The 19,265-nt window shown below is 40.2% G+C and overlaps 1 pseudogene; it reads right to left on the reverse strand.

Annotated features, from left to right (window-relative positions):
* Positions 1 to 19,265, reverse strand: part of LOC124868021 — a 53,512-nt pseudogene that overhangs the window by 1,512 nt on the left and 32,735 nt on the right.

A 19,265-nucleotide genomic window follows, 5' to 3' on the forward strand; every position in this document is an offset into this window, starting at 1 on the left:
CCTCCTCACATATAAAGCCCTTAATGATCTAGCTCCATCATACATCAGAGATCTGATGGTTCCTAACAGGGCACTTTGTTCTCAGACTGCAGGTTTACTGGTGGTTCCTAGAGTCTCTAGAAGCAGAATGGGAGGCAGATCCTTTAGTTATCAAGCTCCTCTCCTGTGGAGCCAGCTCCCAGTTTTAGTCCGTGAAGCAGACACCCTGTCTACTTTTAAGGCTAGGCTTAAAACTTTCCTTTTTGATAAAGCTTATAGTTAGAGTGGCTTGGTTTATCAGGGAGGGAGCCTTCCTTCCTCCCTGTTGGTTGGAGTAAGGGGGAGTCAGGTTTAGCCTAAACCGGCTCAGTTATGGTTGAGGTGCAAACACACCCTCCATTTCTGCTACCTGTGTGACCCCTTCTCTTTTCCGATGGTTGTGATCAGTCTGACAGAGGGATGTATCCCAATCCTTGTGGTTTTTAGTATAACAATGACCATCAGTGGGACCCTTTGTGGGGTTCCTTGAGACGACATTGTTGTAAATAAGCGCAGTTTAACTAAATAATCTGAACTGAAACTATCTGTGTTGTTATGCTGCTATAGGCTTAGGCTGCTGGAGGACATAATGACCACTTTCACCCTCTTCGCTACATTCTCACACTACTTTCCAATTTTGCATTATTTGCTGTTATTTCAGCTTTTAACTTTATTCTCTCTATTCTCTTCCTAGAAGCTACACCTGGCCTGGCTCTGTGTCTACCTGTGACACCTTTCTGGAGAGGGGAATTGTCCGAGCTTCTGCTGGCAACAACTTAATGATAACCTTCTACAGATGATCCACATAGCCCTGTCTTTTAGTGTTTAACCCTTTCTCTCTCCTAGACATGGCGAATGACTGAGCTTAACTGTAACTAACTGTATGTGCTCTCTTTCAGACTAACCTTGAAAACTGGCTCAGAGTTTATCTGTTCTTTCTTCCTAGGTGAAACGACTAAAGGAGCTACATCCATTAACATTTACTTTTCCTTCCCATAGAAAGTACTCCAGGATCACTGCTTCTGTGTTCTTTTTGTGTCTCTGCTATGTTCTCTCAAACCCCCAGTCGGTCGTGGCAGATGGCCGCTCACACTGAGCCTGGTTCTGCTGGAGGTTTCTTCCTGTTAAAAGGGAGTTTTTCCTCTCCGCGGTCGCTACATGCATGTTCAGTATGAGGGATTGCTGCAAAGTCAACGCCAGTAACTGTGCACTGTCTCTACATGCTCATCCGGGAGGAGGGAATACTGCAAGTCACTGACTGGATGCAATCTGCTGGGTTTCCTTAGATAGAAAAACTTTTTATCCAATTTGAATAAAAAGCTAACTCCGACTGCACTGTTCAATTGTTAGGATTAATTGGAATGTATGTACCTGACTGTTGTGAAGTGCCTTGAGACAACATGTGTTGTGAATTGGCGCTATATAAATAAAACTGAATTGAATTGAATAAGGTTATTATAGTGGGGGATTTTAACATTCATGTTGACACTGAAAGTGATAGCCTAAATATAGCCTATTATTGATTAGTCCCAGACCAATCAATAGCTACAACTCTTTTGAATATTTAATCCTTAGTTTTCCTCATCCAAATTGCAAAGCACTAAAACCTCTTCTGTTTGTTGTTTTGTACCATACACTTACTCTTAATTTTTAGATCAGTTTTCAGACCTTTTATCTGATTTAGTGTTAAATACAAATAAAGTTATTATAGTGGGGGATTTAACATTCATGTTGACACTGAAATTGATAGCCTAAATATAGCGTTTAATGCTATCTTAGACTCAATTGGCTTTGCTTAAAACATTAACAACCCTACCCACCTTTGTCTTCATTCTCTGGACCTTGTACTGACATATGGCATTGAGTGTAAAGAAATAACTATATTTTCTCATAGCCCTGTCCTGTCTGACCATATTTTAATAACGCTTGAGTTTAATTTAACCGAGTACTCCACACCTGAAAGAAAATTTCATTATAGTAGATCATTATCAGACAATCCTGTAACAACCTGTTCCACTTTTAATTTCCTCATTATCACAGAAAAACACAGTGGAGGCCAATAATTTTGTGTCTTCCCCTTCACAAATGTATTCTCTTGTTCATAGTGTTACTTCATCATTGTGTGGTGCATTAGACAATGCAGCCCTCTTGAAAAAGAGGGTAATTATTCATAGGAGACTGGTTCCCTGGTTTAAGCTGCGTACTTTAAAGCACAATGTTAGAAATTTGGAGAGAAAATGGCGCTCTACACACCAAGAGGATTCCTACTTAATCTGGAAAAATAGCCTTCTGTTGTCTTAAGAGACACTTCGCCAAGCTAGAACCACATATTTCTCATCATTAATAGAAGAGAACAAGAATAATCCTAGGGTTCTCTTTGGTACTGTTGCTAAACTTACACAGAGTCATAGCTCTGTTGAGTCATCCATTCCATTAGCTCTCAGCAGTCATGACACTATGGGATTCTTCTTAAATAAAATTGATTCTATTAAAAATAAAATCATTGACATACTCCCGAAGATGATTACTTCATACCCAACAAGTGAGACAACATTGGAAGTAACTGTAGAACCTGATCTGTGTTTGGACTGTTTTGATCCTGTGGAGCTTCCTAAGTTATCAAAAATACATGTCCTTCTCCAAAAATTAGCATATTGTGATAAAGTTCATTATTTTCTATAATGTAATGATGAAAATTTAACATTCATATATTTTAGATTCATTGCACACTAACTGAAATATTTCAGGTCTTTCATTGTCTTAATACGGATGATTTTGGCATACAGCTCATGAAAACCCAAAATTCCTATCTCACAGAATTAGCATATTTCATCCGACCAATAAAAGAAAAGTGTTTTTAATACAGACAACGTAAACTTCAAATAATCATGTACAGTTATGCACTCAATACTTGGTCGGGAATCCTTTTGCAGAAATGACTGCTTCAATGCGGCATGGCATGGAGGCAATCAACCTGTGGCACTGCTGAGGTCTTATGGAGGCCCAGGATGCTTCGATAGCGGCCTTTAGCTCATCCAGAGTGTTGGGTCTTGAGTCTCTCAACGTTCTCTTCACAATATCCCACAGATTCTCTATGGGGTTCAGGTCAGGAGAGTTGGCAGGCCAATTGAGCACAGTGATACCATGGTCAGTAAACCATTTACCAGTGGTTTTGGCACTGTGAGCAGGTGCCAGGTCGTGCTGAAAAACGAAATCTTCATCTCCATAAAGCTTTTCAGCAGATGGAAGCATGAAGTGCTCTAAAATCTCCTGATAGCTAGCTGCATTGACCCTGCCCTTGATAAAACACAGTGGACACTAGCAGCTGACACGGCACCCCAGACCATCACTGACTGTGGGTACTTGACACTGGACTTCTGGCATTTTGGCATTTCCTTCTCCCCAGTCTTCCTCCAGACTCTGGCACCTTGATTTCCGAATGACATGCAGAATTTGCTTTCATCCGAAAAAAGTACTTTGGACCACTGAGCAACAGTCCAGTGCTGCTTCTCTGTAGCCCGGGTCTGGGGAATGCGGCACCTGTAGCCCATTTCTTGCACACGCCTGTGCACGGTGGCTCTGGATGTTTCTACTCCAGACTCAGTCCACTGCTTCCGCAGGTCCCCCAAGGTCTGGAATCGGCCCTTCTCCACAATCTTCCTCAGGGTCCGGTCACCTCTTCTCGTTGTGCAGCGTTTTCTGCCACACTTTTTCCTTCCCACAGACTTCCCACTGAGGTGCCTTGATACAGCACTCTGGGAACAGCCTATTTGTTCAGAAATTTCTTTCTGTGTCTTACCCTCTTGCTTGAGGGTGTCAATAGTGGCCTTCTGGACAGCAGTCAGGTTGGCAGTCTTACCCATGATTGGGGTTTTGAGTGATAAACCAGGCTGGGAGTTTTAAAGGCCTCAGGAATCTTTTGCAGGTGTTTAGAGTTAACTCGTTGATTCAGATGATTAGGTTCATAGCTCGTTTAGAGACCCTTTTAATAATATGCTTATTTTGTGAGATAGGAATTTTGGGTTTTCATGAGCTGTGTGCCAAAATCATCTGTATTAAGACAGTAAAAGACCTGAAATATTTCAGTTAGTGTGCAATGAATCTAAAATATATGAATGTTAAATTTTCATCATGACATTATGGAAAATAATGAACTTTATCACAATATGCTAATTTTTTTAGAAGGACCTGTACTAGCTTCATCTAAACCTTCAACATGTGTGTTAGACTTAATCCCAACCAAATTATTTAAGGAAGTGTTCCCTATGATTGTCAGCCCCATTTTAGATATGATTAATGTATCCTTAGTAAATGGATATGTACCACAAGCTTTTAAGGTAGCTGTCATTAAACCTTTGCTTAAGAAACCTTTGCTCAATCGAGACAACTCGAAAAATTACAGACCTATATCCAATCTTCCGTTCTTATCTAAAATTCTTGAGAAAATAGTTGCTAATCAAATGTGTGAGCATTTACACAGCAATGATCTGTTTGAATAGTTTCAGTCAGGTTTCAGAGCTCATCATAGCACTGAAACAGCTCTGGGTTGTGTATTTAAATGACATGCTATGGGAATATGCTGCCTATTTTAAACTCACTTTACAATAAAAAAGGTTTAAAGATAAAAATGATTCATTGCAATTAAAAAAGGGAACATGATTATCAGAAAATGAAAGACACAAACTGAGGAACCAGGACCTGTACAGGTATCTGCAAAAGAGGGACTACTACAACAAACAAATTAAGCTAGAGGGGGAGGAAATTAACCCAATTATTACTGCATTTGTACAATCCTATGGTAATTCCACAACTAAGATTTTGTCAACTCTGTATTAAAGTTTGATAGTCACTGAGCCATTCTACTCTATACACACATGGACAAAATTGTTGGTACCCCTCGGTTAATGAAAGAAAAACCCACAATGGTCACAGAAATAACTTGAATCTGACAAAGGTAATAATAAATGAAAATTCTATGAAAAAGAACAAATGAAACTCAGATATTGCTTTTCAAACATACTTCAACAGAATATACTCATGAAACAGGCCTGGACAAAAATGATGGTACCCTTAACTTAACATTTTGTTGCACAACGTTTTGAGGCAATCACTGCAATCAAACGATTCCTATAATTGTCAATGAGGCTTCTGCACCTATCAGAAGGTATTTTGGCCAACTCCTCATGAGCAAACTGCTTCAGTTGTCTCAGGTTTGAAGGTTGCCTTTTCCAGACGGCCTGTTTCAGCTCCTTCCAAAGATGCTCAATAAGATTTAGGTCGGGGCTCATAGAAGGCCACTTCAGAATAGTCCAATGTGTTCCTCTTAGCCATTCTTGGGTGTTTTTAGCTGTGTGTTTTGGGTCATTATCCTGTTGCAAGACCCCATGACCTGTGACTGAGACCAAACTTTCTGACACTGGGCAGCACATTTCTCTCTGGATTCCCTTGATAGTCTTGAGATTTCATTATACCCTGCACAGATTCAAGACACCCTGTGCCAGATGCAGCAAAGCAGCCTTGGAACATAACAGAGCCTCGTCCATGTTTCACAGTAGAGACAGTGTTCTTTCTCCATATGCTTAATTTCTCTGTCTGTGAACATAGAGCCTATGTGCCTTGCCAAAAAGTTCAATTTTTGTCTCATCTGTCCATAGGACATTCTCCCAGAAGCTTTGTGGCTTGTCAACATGTAGTTCGGCAAATTCCAGTCTGGCTTTTTTATGATTTGTTTTCAACAATGGTGTCCTAGGTCGTCTCCCATTAAGTCCACTTTGCCTCAAACAACGTCGGATGGTGCGATCTGACACTGATGTTCCTTGAGCTTGAAGTTCACCTTTAATCTCTTTAGAAGTTTTTTTGGGCTCTTTTGTTACCGTTCGTATTATCCGTCTCTTTGTTTTGTCATCAATTTTTCTCCTGCGGCCACGTCTAGGGAAGTTGGCTACAGTCCCATGGATCTTAAATTTCTGAATAATATCTGCAACTGTAGTCACAGGAACATGAAGCTGCTTGAAGATGGTCTTTACCTTTAACATGCTTGTCTATAATTTTCTTTCTAATCTCCTGAGACAACTCTTTCATTCGCTTCCTCTGGTCCATGCTGAGTGTGGTACACACCATGTCACTAAACAGCACAGTGACTACCTGTACCACCATAGGCTCACTGACTGATTACAAGAATGTAGACACATGTGATCCTAATTAATGGACACACCTTGATTTAATATTTTCCTTTGGTCACATTATTTTCAGGGGTACCATCATTTTTGTCCAGGCCTGTTTCATGAGTTTATTTTTAAAAATAATTCTGTTGAAGCATGTTTGAAAAGCAATGTCTGACTTTCATTTGTTCATTTTCATAGAATTTTTATTCATTATTACTTTTGTCAAATTCAAGTTATTTCTGTTACCTTTGTGGGTTTTTCTTTCATCAACCGAGGGGTACCAACAATTCTGTCCAAGTATGTATGTGAGGGACCGGTGCAAAGAGGATTGGGCAGCGAATGAAGGTGGAGACCTTGGCGGCCCAATCTCCGGATGCTTAGGCTGGTTCTAGGGACGTGGAATGTCACCTTGCTGGGGGGGAAGGAGCCTGAGCTTGTGCGTGAGGTCGAGAGATATCGACTACAAATAGTCGGGCTCACCTCCACCCACAGTGCGGGCTCTGGAACCCATCTCCTCAAGAGGGGCGGGACTCTCTTCTACTCTGGAGTGGCCTGCAGGGAGAGGCGGAGAGCCGGGGTGGGTTTGCTTGTTTCCCCCCAGCTCAGCCGTCTTGTGTTGGGGTTTACCCCAGTGGATGAGAGGTTCGCAACCCTGCGCCCTCAGGTTGGGGACAGGTCTCTGACTGTTGTTTCAGCCTAAGGGCTGAGCGGTAGTGCGGAGTACCCTGCCTTCTTGGCGTACCTGTTGGGGGTGCTGCATAGTGACCTCCAACAATATTCAGAAGACGAGTGAAATCCTCCTTCAGTCTTTCTGATTTTTTCTTAGCCACGTCATCCATGGCTCCACAGTGTATAATATGGTTTTCTAGGGATGGGCGCTTTTCTGTGATTGCAAGAATATTCTCTGAGATATCAGAGACCACGTTACTGGTACCAATCATAACTTCTGTGTTTTTCTTGTTGCATTAGTTTTTAATCCCATCCACAGCTGTGTTGCCCACTATTAGGGTTCTTGGTCCGGTGGGGCGCTTTTTCTCTGGCAATTTAGGAGAAGACTGTTTAGAATGAAGGTTGTTCTCAAACCTTTTATTGTTCTCAGAAGATGGATAATTTTCCTGGTTTTCATTCTGTAGTGGTGCAAATCTGTTTTGGAGTGGAATTCCATTATTTCCAGTTGTCTCACTCCTATCAGTTGTTGTGACAGCAGCTCGCTGTCGAAGTCTCTTTTTCCCAAGGGGACATTTCTCTGTAATTCTGGCCATTCTAATTTATTTAATTGCTGAGATCTTCCAGTGAGTCGTCCACCTTGATTTTTTTGGGCATGCCCCTAAAACATGCCAGGGGGGTCTGCCGGTAGGTTTATTCTCAGTGTTCTGATTGCCGGCTGAGTTGTTGAGCTGGCTGTCCCTGTTTGGGATCACAGGCAGAGTTGAATCATCGTTGTACCCCATATTCACCCCACATTCACTTCTTGTTGGTGGATTTTCATCTCCAAAACAGCCAATTTCTGTAAAAGTTTGTCGAAGTCCGCTGTGGTGAAGGGAGGCATTTTGTGCTGATTAGCTGGCGTCAACTTGTCCTTCTTTCGAGTTCGATTATAAAAACATCAAAATCCTTTAAAAAAAAAGAAGAATAATAATCCTCAGGAGTCGCTGGTAAGAAGTTGTTTTAGTCCAATATTTCCGTAATTTTGACTAAGAGATAAAAAGTTAGGAGTAAAAGAATGCAAGCAAGCAAGGAGCTTAGGAGAAAAGCGTCTGAGGCAGGCAGAGAGGCGGAAGCAGAGTACGTTGCAACAAAGTGATTCAAAGTGAAATCTATAATTCCCCATGTCATTTGCAGTAAAGGAAAATATTTCGTGGGCTGCACGGTGGCACAGTTGGTAGCACTGTCACAGCAATAAGGTCCTGGGTTCGACTCCAGGCCAGGGATCATTCTGCATGGAGTTTGCAAGTTCTTCTTGTGCATGCGTGGGTTCTCTCAGGGTACTCCCTCAGTTGAAAAAATTACTGTTAGGTTAATTGGTCTCTCTAAATTGCCCTTAGGTATGAATGGGTGTGTGCATGGTTAGTTGTCTTGTGTGTCTCTGCATTGCCCTGTGATGGAATGGTGACCAGTCCAGGGTGTACTCTCGCCCATAGAACGCTGGAGATAGGTACCAGCTCCCCCATAACCCTGTACGTTAGAAGCAGGTATTGAAAATGGATGGATGGAAAATATTTCTATATTGCTTTCAGGTTTGAGTTGGAATTGAGCATGTGCTGAAATTAAGCCATTTAAAAGTTACCATGTCCTGTATAACTATTCCCTGACATTTAATGACATGTTACTTACACTAGGGCTGCTGCTTATAAACCTGTTCAGATAGCAAACACATATGACAATGAACTCTTCAGGAAAAACTGGAAGGTTTACCAACTAATAGAAGGAAAGTTTTGGCCCATCATGGGCTGCCATGAACCACCAGGCAGCAGCTCCTACAGTGGCTGCTCCCACATAACCTGCAAGAAACAGTTGTTCAGTGTCTCAGGTGACATGTTTCAACCAAGAATTAACAACACATTCATTTATTTGCTAATTTTTCTAATCATGACTGAGTTGGCGATGGTGTCACCATGTTCCAGGGATATGACTCACATCCGATGATGAGGTAGCGGCAGAACAACCAGCTGGAGATCAGTGGCTCTTTGGGAGAGCGGGGAGGACGAGACACGATGTCTAAGTCTGGAGGATTGAAGCCCAGAGCGGTTGCTGGGAAACCATCCGTGACCAGGTTGACCCACAGCAGCTGAACTGGGATCAGAGCTTCTGGCATGCCCAGTGCAGCTGTCAGGAAAATGCTGAGGAGAAAAATGAGATAGGAAAAAGGAAAGAAATTTAGTCCAGATAAAAAAAGCTTTTACCTTTGATTTATCAGCAGAGTGATTTGTTCGACTAACCAGACCACCTCTCCTATATTGGACGATATGAGATATCTGATTAACTGTTTCATGTTGTTGTAAATGGCTCTGCCTTCCTCAACAGCAGCCATGATCGTGGAGAAGTTATCATCAGCTAGGATCATCTCCGAGGCTGACTTGGCTACGGCCGTGCCACTGCCCATAGCGATGCCAATCTCTGCCTTCTTCAGTGCTGGAGCATCATTGACACCATCACCTGTCTGAGCCATTGAAAGGGAACAAACAGCCAGGAAAATGAGAAGACCATCCAAAAAACATGCTCCTATTGTGACTAATGGAGTGGTGTCTCATTTTCATTTAAGTTACAACAGAAAAACATAATCTAATACATTTCATCAATAGTAATGGTGGTAGAGGAGACAGTATTATCATGATTATCCTTCTAGATAATAGGGGAAACATTAAATAGACATTATTTATAGCCCTATTTTAACTTTATTTTCATTCAAACAAGAAGTTTGTATTGCATTAGTGCAATCAAACCATTCTTAAAATTGCTGACCAGCTTTTTGTATGTTTCCACTGGTATGTTTCTAAGCTTCAGTATGCATTTTAATAACATATATCTAATTTTTTTCTATTTGTGTTATTGAGTTACCAATTGTATGCATACTGAGTGTTATGTGTAAATATTGATTTTATATGTTCAAGTATTAGAAAACACTCTTGCCATGGCAGTGATGTCACTCAGGCTTTGCAGATACTCCACAATGCGACTTTTGTGGGCCGGCTCCACACGGGCAAAGCACCGTGCTGTCTGGCATGCCTGCCGTTGTAGATGAGGGGGCAACTCATCAAACTCTCTACCTGTCAGCCCCCCAATGCCTCCCGCAACCTCTTGCTCCTCCTCCTGCTCTGTGATGATACCCACTCTCCTGCAAATGGACAGTGCTGTCCCCTTGTTGTCCCCTGGATAAGCACAAAGAATTGGAAGATAATAGATGCTTTTGATGATTTATTCAAAAGACCAGAGAAGTAAAGGCTTTTTGAGACAAACAGACAGACTAAACAGGTAAAGTAATTTCCTTAGTGGATGAAATCCAGCATTGCAATGCTCTCCAAAACAAATGAATCTGTGGTTAGTGATAAAACTGCTATGTACTTTCTGATTTCTGCCAGCTCGTGATATCTGCTTCTGTTCTTGAACTTGATTATTAATAACGTGTCAAAAAAGGTTGAATTCTAAATAAACTGCTCTTTTCAATAATTCTCTTTTGGTTCAAACAGGATATACACAGGAATTGCACAGAGAGAAAGTAATATAACATTTAACATAAGCAGCAGTCCATAGGAATTAAAATAATTGCCTTTAGTACTTTCTAATCTTTTAATCCAGATTCCAGTGCCACCAAGTACACTAAATCCATTCCATTATTGTTTATTAACTTTAGGGAGAAATGAACTGATACAATCTCCATGACGTGACAAGTGTTTTTATAGGGGCTGAGTTTAAATAAGCACAGAGAAAATTATGATCTTCGAGCCAGGTATTTCTGCTAACAGTACTGTCAAAACATTTGCACTGAGATCCATCAGGCTCAGAAGATATAAGATAAGATATATGGCAAACAGTGGGGCAGATGTAAGTAATTAAAAGCTATTGGAGAGTGGATTCAAAAAGTGTTCACGACCCTGTTAAAATGTCAGTTTGTTATGGAAAGAATGAGAACAGAATAAATCACTTCAGAACTTTTTCCCTCCTTAATGTGGCATACAACCTGTATAATATAACTAACAAACTCATTTGCTAGGGGGAAATGTTGGGGGGAAAGTGTCCAAACTTTGTTAGGGAAACTTCTGACTTGATGCCAGCATCCAGTCTTCCTTCATAGGAGTTCCCCAGGTATAGATCAGCTTGTAAGAACATTTCAGGAGAGCCCACAGATTTTCTTGTTCCGTCAGATTTAGTTGTGGAGTCACTTGAATTTCTCCTGGTGAAGCCAGTCGTTTGTTGTTTTAAGTGTATGCTTTGGTAAAAAGCTGGAAATCAAGAGAGGTTTTATTTTTCAAACACCTTAAGGTTTTAGGGTCTGAACTGACTAGTATTTGTAATGGTACTAATTTCCCCAACCTTGACAAAACCCACCTAATGAAATGTAACCCCACAGGATGATGCTGCTAATACGTGTTTCACTATGGGAACGATATCCCTTTTGGGATGTGTAATGTTGTTTTTAGGAGTGACTGTGGCTCAGTGGGGAGAGCAATGGGAAGGCTGTGGGTTTGATTTTTGCTTCCTCCTGTCACCTGTCGATGTGCATTGAAGGCCTTCGGATCTGTGCATCGGTGTGTGTATTTGTGAAGGCGACTGGCTGAATGTGGCTATAGTGTAAACAGCTTTGAGTGATTGCTATATGACTAGTAAAGTGCTATATAAATTCAGTCCATTCACCATTTTTGTGTCAAACACAAATTTCGGTGTTGTTGCCTAAAAGTCCTTGGTCGGGTTTCTCAGAACATTAGACGTTCTCCTACAAGGCTTAAGGACACTTTAACCAGGCCAAGATGTTTTCTTTGAGAGAAGGGGCCTCTGTCTTCCAACCTTAATATAGTCGGGAAATATGGAGCAGACGTTTAAGAGAAATATCCAGTTTTTGTGTCATGTCATGGTCTGATATTTTCACTAGTAACTGATGACTGTCTTCACTGTGCCTTATGTTTAAACAATACTGTGGAATTTGTCTTATACCCTTTAGCTGACCAATACCTCTTAACAAAAGGCTTCAGCTTAAAGTTTGCCAGTTAGCAAATATTTGGAGATTAGTCTACTACTGTGCCCACTTGTACAACCACTTTAATGCATCTTTCTAATTTTTGAAATTTTTCTCCCAAACAGATATGTTCTGTTGAATTGTACCGGACAAACATTACATTAAAACTGGAAATAATGAAGTGATTTTTTTTTATATTACCAAAACCAGGAATATTAACGGAATTGTGTATTTATTGTATCCAGTAAGACTAACAATTTTTTTAAATCTATCATCTAGATGTGGCTGCGGATGGTTGCCTTGTTACTTTGATCGCTAGTGTTTAGTGTGTTTTTGTGTTGTATCCTATACTGCAGCCACTTTTACAAGAGAGCAACTCCTAAGCATCAGGGAGTCCTCTCTGAGCAGTTTTTCCCGATCTTCATCAAATCTGATCCTGGCTGGAAGCGCACCAGCTCTCAGTGGGATCTACCAAAGATGCAGGCGAGGTAAATGGGCAGGAAAGCTCATCAAACTCCTCCAAAGAGGACTGCATGCTTTGCTCCGCTCCCATCTATCCATCCACCATTGTCCGCTCTCTGGTGAACAAAAGAGACAAACTACTCCTTCTCTGCACAAAGAACTCAGACTTCTGCTTATCTGCCACACTACGCTTCACCAAAACCTGACTGTGAATATGCAGTGTCCGGGTGAACACACCCCAGACACTGTGCTTTTGTAGCTGGGCTTCCAGATGCTTCATGCGGGCCACAGCGCAGAACTCTCGCAGTGGGATCTCTTTTTATATAAATGAAAACCGGTGCACTGATGTCACACTGTTACAGAAGACATGGTATCCTCGCCTAGTCATTTTCTATAAACTGCACACTCTTTTATTCACAGAGGGAGGTCTTCTCGTTCATTCTGGTTGGTATTTACATCCCTACATCCTGCACTTCACAGCAGAAAGAGAGCTCGCTGACCTGTGGACTTCAGCTCAGCTTTCAACACCGATTTATCTGCATCACTTTGCTCCTGGATGAGCGAGTTCTGCACCAACGGTCCCCGGGTGGTGAGGAAAGGGATACTCACATCTGCCCCACTGATCGTCAGCACCGGTACACCGCAGGGTTGTGTTTTCACCTCTGCCCTCTTCACCAACTGCTCTGCTATTTGCAAAACAAACATAGTTGTGAAGTTTGCAGACGACACCACTGTGGTGGATCTCATATCTAACAATGACGAGACCCACTACAGACAGAAGATCCGCAATCTGACTCAGTGGGGCTCCAGAAACAACCTCATCCTGAACACCAGCAAGACCAAAGAAGTGATAGTGGATTTCAGAAAGTCCTGGAAGATTGAACACGCTCGTATCGCACACCTGGAGGAGGCGTCGGAGCAACTGCTGAACGACAAGGAGAGTACAGATAAACAGACAGAGGAACTGTGGAGCCGAGGACAAGTAACTGAAAATCAAAGCAGGTGAAATAATGTGAGGTTGGGCGGCCTAAAGGAGACCTTTGGTACTATTGGGACACTGCTTGACTGTGTTCGAAAGATTCTCGCAGAGGGACTCGGTGTTGAAACTGGTGGGAAGTTTGAGAGATAAAGGGTGCACAGGCAGCTGGCTCCGATGCCGAGCACACACTAGCCTCCAAGGCCAGTGCTGATCTTTTTTCTGAGGCAATCTGTGAAGGATAAGGCGATCAATGCTGCCAAGGAAAAGCTAGGATTTGTCTGGGAAAAATATCACCTATCTCTGTTCCCGGACATGTCTAAAGAGCTGGTGCAGAAGAGGAAAGCGTTGACACCGGTGAAGTGCAAGTTACACGAGCTAGATATTAGATACACACTGGCCTTCCCCGCAATGCTAAACTTTGGAGTGGACAAAATGTGAGTTGCAAGACTGTTGAAGCTGCAGAGAAAGTGATTAATGAGCAATGATTGGTAGAAACTGTGGGTTCAGATGGATGGAAGGTGAGCTAGTTTGGACCCAATGTAAGTATATGCATTTAGTACTGAACTGAATGGACTCCTGTACAGGCCAACGAGAGGCTTCCCTTGACACAGGATGTTACCATGGGACCTTATGTGTTATCCCTTTTCTTTTCCTTCTTTTTTTTCAACAGCGAGGAGCATTCAGCACTCAGACACTGGCTGCGTATCAATAGCTGGACATGTTTGGTTTTCTTTTTATGTTCAAGTTTAGTTTACATTGTTAGATTGTGGTTTTGTTATATGTGTTCAAAAACAGGCAGGTAAATTATAGCAAGTGTTTATTATAAGGATTCCAAAAACCATTATGTACTCCATTACAAATGGATGCAAATAGACATTTAAAGCACAGAGTTTTCCACTCTCCCCCTTCATAATTATTATTACGAGGCCCGCTAATGTTCGTTCAAAAACATGACTAGTAGACCAATTAAATGTATTTCATGGAATATAAATGGACACAGTACCCCAATTAAAAGGAAGATAATATAATTTCTGAAAACTAATCAGGCAGATATCGTTTTTTACAAGGAACCCACATGCAAGGATTGGAGGCAGACAAATTTAAAGGGGGATGTGTGGTATTCTATAGCTCATTCTCAAGTAAACGTAATAGTGTTGTGATTTTGGTTCACAAGAACATAAGTTTTATTTTGCTAAAACAAACTAAAGATGAAGAGGGAAGGATTATTTGTGTGGAGGCAGTGATCGAAGCAGTGTCATTTTTTCCATGAGGTAAATAAAATACTAGGAGACACGGAGGGTGAAATTGTTTTAGCTGGGGACTTAACTAAAGTTATGGATCCAGTATTGGCCAGGAGTTGATTCAGATCGCCTCTCATGTCCAAGGACTGAGAGGCCTTACATATGCTGAACAGAGATGCAGGACTAATAGATATATGGGGGCTGACAGACCCAAATGTTACTTTCTTCTACCACTGCCATAAAATTTTTTCAAGAATAGATTTTTTTCTAATAAGTACTTCCTTGGTTGACTGTGATATAAACGTCATTGCCATTACAGACCATGCACCAGTCGAGCTATCTATTAAGGCCATTCTAAAAACTGAAAGGAGAGGTAGATGGAGACTAAACACTGGGTTAATATCTGATCCAACCTTTAGAAGGACAGTAGAAGATTTAAAAACCTTTTTTGAAATAAATATTGTTAGCACTGAAGAAATAACTTCTGTCTGGAAAACCTCAAAAGCATATATAAGAGCAAAATTCATTGCGCAGGCCATTAAAAAGAAAAGAGAGAATCTTATCAGGATTAAAGAGAAGGAGATTAAAAATAAGGAATTAGATCTGTCGAAACATTTTTCTGATGGGAAATTACAATAACTCTTTAAGCTAAAATACTCATTACATGAGATTTACAATAAAAAAGCAGAACAGACACTTTATAGACTGAAAACAAGCTTTTATGAAGGTGGAGAAAAAATGGGGAAGAGTAGTCGTCTTACAATTAGAAGGTTGTGGGTTCGATTCCAGCTTCCTCCTGCCATATGTCAATGTGCCCCTGGGCAAGGCACTTAACCTCAAGTTGCCTACCGATCTGCGTATCGGTGTATGAATGTGAGCGTTAGTGAGTGCGATTGGGTGAATGTGGCTCTAGTGTAAAGCGCTTTGAGCGGTCTGTATGACTGGAAAAGCGCTATATAAGTTCAGTCCATTTACCATTTATTAGCAAGCAACTTAAAAGGGAAAAATCTTTGCTAATACAATACCAGTCATAAAACAGGGGGATGCACAAATTTTCACTGCTAAAGATATAAATAGTATATTCCAACAACATTATGAGAAGCTATATACATCTTCCATAACCCATAATGCCTCACAAGAAGATATAGAACAGTTTCTCCTCAATATAGTCGTACCCAAGCTCCCACCTTTTCATTTTAACAAAAAACATATCTGACACATTTTTTTAAATAAATATTTAAACATTTTATGTATACCATAAAAATACTGACTCACAATATTTCATTTGAAAATTGATTTCTTTGTGAAAAAACCAATTGCGTTTTCTGATTTAGACAAATCTTCAACCTTTAAACTTGTTTACTTTGCATCGTTTCTTATCTTTTGTAGTTTCTGTTAGACAGATTGAGGATTACTCAGTACAGGACTCGTTTGTGCTTGACTGAGTTTATATAGGATTTCTCTTATCTTCATGATCCAAGGTACTGAAGTTTTCAGTTTTCTCCAATCTGAGAAATGACTAATACGTTTATTAGTTGGATTGTTTTCCATAAAGGTTGAAAAACTGAAGACCTCGAGTTTGATTTCTGGGTCATTAATTTCCACCTCTTCAAAGTTGACTTTGTTCTTTTGCCAAGTCTCTTTTACACTCCACAAGAAGTCTGGTCCAGCTAACCATGTCCTTGTGTTTAAGAGCTTACGTAACGAAATACCTCGAGAAGTGATGTCCGCAGGGTTCTCTTTTGTTGAAATGTAATTGAGGATTGGATGCCTTTCAAATGGTTGCAATTATATTTGTTACAAATGTTCGAAAACGTTTGTTTTCATTGTTTATATACTTAAGCACTGTACAACTGTCAGACCAAAAATATGACTTTTCCAACAGGAGTTGTAACTCTGTTTTGACAAGTTTGTCCATTTGTGTGGCAAGGACAGCTGCAGTTAGCTCCAAACATGGGATGGTAAGTGGTTTAAGTGGTGCCACTGAGCAGAAAAGACACATGAACTTGTCTGGAACCATTTTCTAATCGTAGATATCTTACAGTGCCATAGCCATTGTTGCTGGCAACTGCAAAATGGGGAAGTTCTACACTAACAGTTATTTCAAAATCTGGAGGTTTTAAGCATCTGTTTGCTTGAAATGCAGATGTCTTACTCTGCTAACCAATTCATCCATTGTTGTTTCAACCTTGAGGGAATTTCGTTATCCCAACCATAATTCCTTCTACAAAGTTCTTGTAGCAAAAGTTTTGCAGGAAGTGTAGCAGGAGCAAGATAACCAAGAGGATCATATATTGAAGCAATCACTGACAGAATTCCATACCAAGTAAGTAATTTCATTTTGACATATATTGTTAAGATGAATAATGTGAATGATGATTATCATTTTCCAAACACCATTGTAGCCTTAAGGCTCTTTCTGTTGGAAGTTGATCTTTGTCTAGATTGAGTACACTGACATTTTTGGAATGTTTCTTTTCAGGAATAGCTCGAAGAACTGCTTGGTTGTTACTGACCCATTCAGTAAGATGGAAGCCTTCTTTATGGCACAAATCACTCAAGCCATTAGCAACCTGTATTGCTTCTTCAACAGAAGGTGAACTTCTCAAACAATCATCAACATAGAAATTATTATTAACAGTTTCAACAATGTTGCTTGAAAACTCTTGGCAAGGATCTTCAGCTGTTTTTTTTAAAGCATAACATGCACAGCTAGGAGAAGAAACCGCTCCAAATAGATGTACTGTCATTCTGTACTCAGTTACTTCTTTAGCTAAGTCTACGCCTGGCCACCACAGAAATAAGAGAAAGTCTTTGTGCTCTTCAGCAACTTTAACTTGGTAGAACATTGATTTTCTCATCAGATTTTCAGTACAAAATGTAGATGTTGATCCATTGTCCAAAAAAGCATATGTTTGTATAAGTTTGTTTTCCTTCTTGGACTTGACAGTTACTGGTAGTATAGGAAGCTTTCTACAAACACCAGCCCAGTATGGCTGACACAGGATTGAGAGGACCAACGAATTGTTGTGGACTGTTGTGCATGGTTGTTCAGCATTTGTGCTGACTGATTTGTCAACCTTTGTGACAGTATGTAACACAGTTGGATGGTTAAGCTTACATTTGAAACAGGTCAATGGTTTACTGCACTGTTTTAAAAAAATGACCCATTGTTGTTTTTCCGTGAATCGTTGGCAACTGTTAACTGAATGAGTTTGAGAGCAGAACAAGCAATTGAATGTATTATCTCTAATGTATTATCTATTTTTGTCCTTATCAGAGATGTTGGTTTGACACAAGTTTACAGCAAAATTGTCATGTCTTAGTTTTGGTTTAAATATTTCAGTCTTTACAGGTTTGACACGTTCAACATTTTGAAGGTAACCAAATACTGGATCAGATATTATTTTCAGCTGTCTTTCAACAAAGCTAACAATATCATTGAAGTTTGGTCTGCGATTTTGTGTTTCTTGAATATCACATACCACGTTTCTGACTTGTTCTCTCATTTTGTATGGCAATTTGGAGATTACGCTGACATATTGAGTTCATTGAGATTAGTGAGATCTGCCATTGCATTACTGCAATCATGTAGAAATAAAGCATAGTCTTGCAGGAGAGTTGCACTTTCCATATTCATGATTGGCCACGTAAGAACTTTCTGCATATAAGCATTAGTTAGTCTTATGTCATTTCCAAAATGTTCATGTAACAGTAATTTTGCCTTGTGATAGGCCAATCTCAGGTGACATGTGGAGACAGCTTGCTATAAGCTCTCTAGGAAGCCCTCTGGTGTACCTTTCAAGAAAATACAGGCAGTTCATTTTGATAAACATTTGTCCTAAATACAGTGTTTGAATGCTTGTGTAAAAACCTTCTATTTCACTGGATCTCCATCAAAAATTGGAATGTCTCATGGTGGTTGTTGCATAGCATGCTGTTGTTGAATAAGACAATCAGAAATGTCATTTTGCTTTTGAAGAAACTGGATGAATAAATTATTTTGCTCAGGCACTGTAGCAGGCAAGTCGAGAGTCCTTTGTTCCCACTCTTGTCTTTCCTCTAGAGCCATTTTTTCCAGTTCATGTTTTTCTTTCAGTGCTGCTTCCTTTTTTGCTTCTGCTTGGGCTCGTAAAGTTGGCAACTCGGTTGAGTAGTTAGATTTTGTGTTTTTGCATTATACATTTGACTGTCAATGGGTTTTATATTATTCTCATTTTCACACAGCCTTTGAAATTCATCACCATTATTATTACCTTTCAAATAGTTAGTCACAGACTGATGACACTCTTGAACACTCAACTTTTTTGCTTTGAACCACACTTCCTTTTTTTTCTATTTCAGCATCAGGCAACAAATCCAGGAAGCAGTTATGAGCATGTTTGGCATCATTAATCAACCCTTTATATTGTGAAAATGTACCTTTGACCTCGTGACTATACTCATTTGACAGTAACTGGTAGTCATACAGCTTTTCCAGTCTGTATGACTGGAAAAGCGCTATATAAGTTCAGTCCATTTACCATTTACCATTTCATTTGTGGAGCAGCTTTTTTGGAGAGATTTTCTTGTTTTTTCCAATTCATCTATTTTTGCTTGTAGAACTTTTTCTGTTAATTTACACAACCTTTTACTTTTAATAGCAAACTCTTCAGAAAGTATCTTTTCATCTTGCAAAATAGACAACTCAGTACCTTCAGTATCACCCATTTTCATTTCGGAAATAAAAC

The sequence above is a fragment of the Girardinichthys multiradiatus genome, chromosome 5, assembly GCF_021462225.1.
Source record: "Girardinichthys multiradiatus isolate DD_20200921_A chromosome 5, DD_fGirMul_XY1, whole genome shotgun sequence".
Classification (NCBI taxonomy): Eukaryota; Metazoa; Chordata; class Actinopteri; order Cyprinodontiformes; family Goodeidae; genus Girardinichthys; species Girardinichthys multiradiatus.